This window comes from Nestor notabilis, unplaced genomic scaffold, assembly GCF_000696875.1.
Source record: "Nestor notabilis isolate BGI_N333 unplaced genomic scaffold, ASM69687v1 scaffold1245, whole genome shotgun sequence".
NCBI classification, from domain to species: Eukaryota; Metazoa; Chordata; class Aves; order Psittaciformes; family Psittacidae; genus Nestor; species Nestor notabilis.
The window spans coordinates 59,416-67,337 of record NW_009928608.1 but is presented as its reverse complement, the minus strand read 5'-3'; positions in this window follow the sequence as shown (position 1 = coordinate 67,337).

The window sequence follows — 7,922 nt, the reverse complement described above, 5'->3', positions numbered from 1 at the left end:
AGCGTGTTTAGAGGGGGGTATGTGTGTGTGTATCTGTTTATTTATGTATTATACACGCGTGTGTAGATGCAGGGAGGTTTGTGCGCGAAGCACACGAAGCAGCTGCCTTCGCTCCCCTCTCCAACATCGATTTCCTAAACCCGTCCTGGTTTATGGGGTTTTAATCTCCCCCTCCCCTTCCCGAGGTACACCCCTCCCCATATCTCCTACACCTGCTTTACTGCCAGGCTGTGCCCTGTTCCCGGCTGGGAAAGTTCTTCCTTCTTCCTGCTTTCTGGGGTTTTGGGGAGAAAATGCTTCCTTCTGTATTTTTAACTATGCTCATTCAGCCCTCTGCTCTGTAACCCCTCTTCTTACCCCTCTATGATTGCGTGGGGCAGAGTTAACCAGGTGACAGAGAAACTATAAGGACAGAAGAAACAAACCTAAGAAAACATGGAAGAGGAAGTGGGAATTGACATGATTTTTTTGTTGTTGTTGTTGAGTTGGTGGTTTGGGTTTTTTCTCCCCTCAACGAAACTTGCCTAAGGGTTATGTTAATCAGACCGTGGTCGGGGCATCTGTTTAAACGTTTATTCCTTGTCTTAATTAGAAAAACTTGCTCTTGATTATGAGGAAGCAAGTATGAGAAGGCAACTTCAGCCAAGGAATGGGCAGGTGAAGAAGGCAAAAAGCCAAGAAAAGTGTAGCATGGCCTTTTTCCCCACATTCTCACACAAGTATGCCAGTAATTCCTTCTGGGGAAAGGGAATCCAGTGAAGTCAGTTTCATAGCTGAAGCAAAAAGGGGGGTGTGTGTTCTTTATCTTCTGTGTGATCTGAACTAAAATTACTTTTTAATTCATTTCAATAAATAAGAATAAAAGGTTAAGGTGTTGAGTAGAGTATTTCTGTCCCTTTTAAAATAAAAGCAGGGGAGTTCACCAACGCTCTAGAGTTCCACACCCAGAACAGTGGAGATGGAGTTGGTGTCCTTACAGTCTGGCGGGTTAGGGCAATCGAGGATATTTTAACCAAAATCTGCATTTTGTAAAATTTTAGGTAGCAGCTCTCAAAACTCAGGAGGGACCTATCATTGTGGAGGATTGCTTGGAAGAGATTGAGTGGCAGCGTGGAGGAATTGGTGGGAGCTGGGAGGGAAAGGAGCTGAAAGATGGTGCCTCGTTTCAGTGACAGATACGGGCTTTCCTCTTGCTCATGTCCCTTTCCTGCCATAGATCATTTCCTTGGCTGTGACCCAGGCGACTTCTGACTGTGTAGTGCTCTTTACCCCTGGGATTATACAATGATTCAGGTTGGAAGGGACCTCTGGAGGTTTCTAGTCCAACTCACTGCTCAGAGCAGGTCAGATTAGATAAGGTTGCCCAGGGCCTCCTTCAGTCAAGTTTTGCATCTCCAAGGATCAACAATGTACCTCTCCCTCCTGGTGTATATTCTACATATGTTCAGCCTTGAGTCTGTGCACGTGTAATGGTCTTCAAACTGTTTCCAGCTAGCGAAAGAAGCGGTGGGAGTAAAGGGAAAAAAATGATGGAAGAGTATAGATTTAGAGCAGTACATGTTCTGTCTTCCTGGGGAATATCTTAACACTAAGATGCATGAATCTGGGAGAATGGGAGAATGTGTCTTGTTACTGGAGCCGTTTTATTCTGCATAAACTTAGTGTTATGGACTAGAGAGGATAACTGTAACCTGGTTAGTAGGAGGCTCATCCAGGAGTGAGGGACATTTGAGTTCATCAGAGGGAAGAAGGACCTGAACCCCCTGCTCTTTGACACATAGCTGAGCAGTCAGGGCATTCCTCCTCTAAGAACCACTTTGCAGCTATTAAACATCTCGTTATTTTGTGATACCTAAATCTATATAAGTCTAGCATAAAAATCAATGTCTTTTTATCCGTGAAACAAAATGTCCTGGAATTGACTTTTTTTTTTTTTTTTTTTTTGAGTGGATTATTTGTTACAGTCCAGATGTTTTGATCAGTTCTAAAGAATTGATACCTCCTCGTAGTATTTCTGATGCTCCTAGAATTTATAGAAACAAACACTGATATGAAGCCTAGTATTTTTTCTTACCTATTTAGTGTTAAAATTGAGAGTTGTATAACTGATTTTCTGAGGAGTCATCCAGTTGTAAGACTTCTGTGGCTTTGCTTTTTCAATAGGCTTTGAGGCAGGAGGCAGCTCAAAGGAAGCTCTCTAATATGTACTTTGTTCTAAGTACTATTTGTATGAAGTTCTGGGGCTTTGGACATGAAGCAAGTATTTGTTTTCTTCGGGATCACAAGTAATGTTCTTTCCTTCCCTCTGCACCAAAGGGCTTAAAATTGCAAACCTATCAGATGGTTATGACTGTTGAAATTTAAGCTTTGAAATATTTCTCAGTGTTTACTTGTGGTGATGGTGGTTGTCTTTAGTGTTTGAATTATGAATTTCTTAAGGCAAGGGTTTATTAGGTTAATAAAAGTGGTTTGTTTAACTATTACTAATTTATGCAGCTCATAAAAATATAATAGGTTCCTTGCATGCATATTGAAGAGATTTCAATATTTCCAAATAGTTGGTTATTCATAGTATTTGCACTTCAAGGTGATAGTATTGAGGGTCCTGCTCCAGTCTTTGCTGCAAAGAGGTAATCTATTGGTTTATAGTATTAATTTTTAGCAGTATAGAAGAAGCATTCCTAATTGTCCTTGGTGTTTCTTGGGTTTGGGTTTTGGGTTTTTTTGCAGCTAGGTTACTTTTTTGCATCTTGCTTCAAATTAGACCCCAATCCTCTAAACTGTGTGTGGAATCTGTGCTTTTGTAAAACTTCTACTACATCAACACATCTGCAGCATCATGTCTGGAGTTGTACACTTTGCCAGGTAGCAGAATAACTTACAGTTTTGTATACTTTCTACTTTGCAAACTGGCATCTCGGTTAGCATGCTTTTATGAATGAAATAATTTGGTACTGTTTTCTTAGCTAAGACTCTCCTGTTTTCTCAGTTTTGTCATTCATTAAAGTATTCCCTAGTGCTCTGTTGGGTTGGTTTTTTTTTTTTTTCAGATGGGTTTTTGATAACAATCAGTAAGTTCTTTGGCTGTTGCAAGTGGATTTCCTTTTATGAATATCATCAGTGTTCGACTTTGCTTAGCAGATATTCATTATACTTCAAGTAAATGCTGTGCAAAGCTCAAGCCATACCATGAAGCAAAGCAAAAGACAGCTGGAGGCTTTTTAATTAAGATTTGTCTTACTGAGTATTTTGTTTTCAGGCAATGTTGGTGTACAGGCATCCCAGAAGTACGTTTAAGTCCTTGGGTTTCCCTATGCCTTTGAATCAATACAGTGCAGTGTTAATTAAAATATAACATCTTTTATCAGTACTGAAAGAATATGACTTATGCTCAAGGGTCTGGCTGATGACACCTCAAGCCAGTCAAAACTGCCACTGCTGTGTTGCTACATCTCATTTGGGTTAATGCTTTGCTGTTTGAACAAGAAAGGCAGGAAGATAACTGCAAGAATATCATGTGTTGAGTGCTTTGGGTGAATTTCTCGAGGAGCAGTAGAAGTACTGGTGCTGGCACACAGGTGGGTGGTGGCATTGCACGACTTGGGTCGGGAGTGGTGGCATGGGTGTTCCAGGTTTAAACAGTGAGGGACGACAGCCTGTATTCCACCAACGCTGCCAGATTAAACTGTTTGTAGGATTGTGGTGTAAGACCTATAGCTTCCAGTTTAAATAGCTAAATTGCCTGTAAATGCATTCAGGTATCTATTATGTTAATGTGTGTATTCATCCAGACCGGTTTCTGTGTTCAGTCACGGATCTTTTTGTGCTTTGATGATAAAGATTCCTTCTCCAGTTCTTATAAGGAAGGAATTTGCTTTTGTATCTGTGCAAGCTTCTGACCACCATGATAGGTGCTAATTTTATGTCCTGCTCTTCTGTCGAGGAGGTTGCATTTCCAGTCACTTGAAATGTTTGTGGTTTGGGGGGCGAGGTGGGGATTGTTCTTGCAATTTTGTTTGGTTGTTGTTTGGGTTTTTTTCCACTGGAGATTACAACAGAAATGATTTATCTCTAAATTGGAGTTTGTGGAAGCAGTTTTACAAGATTAATTTTGATATTAGAGTAAATGAAATGGCACCTGTTGTAGCCTCATGGGAATATGCAAAACGCAAGACTTTTCTTCACCATTATCCTTGTCACAACTAGATGCCTGGCGTTTTTAATATTCCCTGGTGATTGTTGATAACCTATAAAATCGTGTTTGTGGTAGGAGCAGGATTAGCCTAGAGATACTGTGATAAATGGGTGAAGCATGTAGAGTTAGTGTTTCATCTTGAGTTCCTCAGTGAGGCAACTGTATTTTAAGAACTCGAAGGTGTTACAAGCTTACTCCCCACAGCCAGCCTTTGAGACTACCCGTCAGTCCAATGTGGGTGCCACAAAAGCAAACAATTCTTGTGCTAATTACATCTTCAGAGGTAGCCTAATGGGCGGTATGAGATTACCTTGCTGCTCTGGTTTCACTTTGGTTGCTCCTCCTGAAGTTAACAGAAGATCAGATAGACACACTGTGAATAGTTCTGCCTTGGCTTTTGGGTGGCTGATGGCAGACCAAACGCTATTGTGTTTCATTCTTGTTAAGTCTGAAGCCTGAAACAAACGCAGCAGCAGAGTTGTGTGTTGAACTTCCTTAGAGCTATTTGCTGCATTAGAAAGTCACCAGGCTGATTTATTTACTTAGTCTTCGTGAGCTGAGCATTGTGTGCAGCAGCAGAACTGACTGTGCGTGCAGTTAATGTCCAGATACATGGAGTGCCTTTACTAAAGCTGCTTGGCAAGCTCTTTTCTTGCAGAAAATGAAACAGCAGAATATAGAATTTTTAATCATTTGGACAATGTAGCATTAACATGTGAGGAGAGGTTGCTTGCATTCAGCACGCTCATGAGTTTGAGTTGACTTACACCTCATCATCAAGATTAGATAGTATTGTGTGCCCTTCCAGATGCACTCATGCATGTTTAATGATCTCTAATTGCTGCAAAATGAAAATTTCATGAATCATATTTGCACAGTTCATGTATATATAGCAGAGAAGCTTGAAAGATGTCTGCTTAGACTTTATGTTTTTATGACTTAAAGGAGTCAAATTACTGTATTATTGTCCAGAATGTATCGGTCACTATGTCTTATAATTAATGCACCATTACTCTTTCCCCCAACCCCCCATCCCCATTTAAGCTCTTAGCATTGTCATTTAGATGTAAGTTACTTTCATGCTCTCTCATATAGTCAGTTAGTTTTTCCTTTATTTGTGTTGGCTTCTACATTGCAAAAGACAAAGAGAAAAGTCACTCTAAGGCAACAAATAAGGACAAGGAAACTTGGGGACCTATTGTGTTTGAACTTGCTTTCAGATTTCTTTTCCAAACAAACAAAAACCCAATTAAAAACCCCAAATTGCCTCTCTGATTTGTTTTTGCTTGGTTTTGGTTTTGCTTTTAGTTGACATTCGTTTAATTTGTGTGATAAATAAACTTTTAAATATGTTGGAGTTGCTATTTAACCATTTCTCAGTGTTACTGCAATTTGATTTTTCAGACCAAGAAAGGTACAAGAAACCTACTGTAATTTCTTACTGAGTGTAATTGAGGGCTCAGGCCATAACATTCCAGTTCTAACCTTCAAGGGAATGTTAATCTCCTGAAAATCTACTGGCAACTTAAAATGTAAAATTTCCATTGTCTGTCTGTACAGGAGATTATTTTGAGCTTTTGTATTTGAGGCCAATTTTGGCTTATGAGCTTAGTACATGCACTTTAAACCTTTCACATTTTATTTTTTATACTTCAGTTGGCTTTTCAGAAGCTCTGCAAGAGCAGCCGTGCTGGTTCCCAGGGACACTACTGAGCTTAATGGCCTGTCTCCAAGGGGTCCTTAAGTGTCAGCACAGCTGCCCTAAACCTGATGGTGGGACCAGGAAATTTTATTTGACCTGTGTTATAACACCAGGTTCACATCTTTGTTTCAGTGGGGTTTAGGATCAGATGGTATTTGAAAGGGCTGGAAAACTGACAGCCATCAAAAACTGATTTCTTAAATTGAAATCTGATGGAAAAAATTATATGGAAATAAAGGCTCTTGAAGAAGTGGGAAATGCTTTTTCTTAATTCCTCTTGCACAACATGGAAAAAATAGAGTATATAAAGAGATAAATATGGAAGGTCATGCAAGTTGTAATGGACTCTTCAGCTACTGTGGCTGTTGTACTAAAAGCTGTTATGATACCATGGTTCCAACCACTAATTTAATAAATTGCAGGCAAACTTATTTACTGTATCATTGCTTATTTTAAGATTATTTCAAACTGCCTTGTAAAAGCCATCTATTAGGATCATTTTGTTTGGTTCTGAAATACAGTAACCTTAAAGATGGGATGACTTTTTAGGATACTGGCTGAAAAAGCTCCAGTATCACTGCATGGCGCTTCAGATGTTTTCATTATGCCACCTGATGCAGCTGGGTTTGATTCCGTACCCTACTAGGGTACATCAATATCCAACCAGTGTTGTCATCAGTTGACCCTCGTCTATAAGGCAGTTCCTGAACTGATCCATAAATGAAGATGGAGCTTTTCCAGAGTTGAAAACGTCCCATATTTTCAGGAATACTTCTCCTTTCCCCTTCCTCCAGGATTCACGTAATTTTTTGTCTGTATACCAAACCTGCTTAGTACATTTTAAAGTTGCACCTTTGCTGGTGTTTCCTAATGCTGTTGTGGAAAATCTGCCCTGTTGAGTTTATGATTACCAGACGTGTGACTGCTATTACAGAGGGAATGCAAACTCCTACCTGTTGTTCAGAATATACCAGTGCCTGCTGAATCCACCATGGCATGCAGTGGTACGCTGCTCCTGGTTTTACTTTTCCTCCTCTCTCTTGCTTCCTGACTTTTCCAGTGTACCAAATGTACCAAATTTCTTTTGGTAGCGAAAAAGCCCAAAGCGTATATGGGTGGTGTGAATTCTTTTTACAACACCCATAAGGCTCTTGTCAAAGACATAGTCATGTCTGCTCTACACACAAGTGTGGTTTCAGCTGAGATCTGCACGGCTTGAATCCGAGTTCTTAAACTTTTTTGGGGAGAACTAGAAAAATCAAGGGAGGTGAGAAGCAGAATGTCCTCTTCCAAGCCTCACCTTCCAGTTTCACAAGTTAAATAAGTCATTGGCAGGCTTGAGAGGTGGGTGTGCGCAAACTTCATGAAATTCAGTAAGGCCAAGTGTGAGGTCCTAGATTGGGGCAAGTGGGTTGGGGCAATCTCAAGCACAAATACAGACTGAGTGGAGACTGGATTGAGAACAGCCCTGATGAGAAGGACTTGGGGGTGATGGTCAATGAGAAGCTCAACATGACCCAGCAGTGTGTGCATGAGCCCAGAAACCAACCATGTCCTGAGCTGCATCACCAGCAGCATGACCAGCAGGTCGAGGGAGGGGATTCTCCCCCTCTACTCTGCTTCGATGAGACCCCACCTGGACTACTGTATCCAGCTCTAGGGCCCCAACATAAGAAGGATGTGGAACAGTTGGAGCGAGTCCAGAAGAGGCCATGAAGATGCTCTGAGAGCTGGAGAACCTCTCCTACAGAAGACAGGCTGAGAGAGCTGTGCTTGTTCAGCCTGGAGAAGAGAAGGCTCTGGGGAGGCCTTAGAGCAGCTTCTAATGCTTGAAGGGACTGACAATAAAGCTGGAGAGAGGCTTCTGACAAGGGCCTGTAGGGACAGAACAGGGGAATGGCTTTAAACTGACAGGGAAACTGAGATGAGATCTTAGGAAGAAGTTGTTCCCTGTGAGTGTCGTGAGGCCCTGGCACAGGTTGGCCAGAGAAGCTGTGGCTGGCCCCACCCCGGCGCGGGTCCACG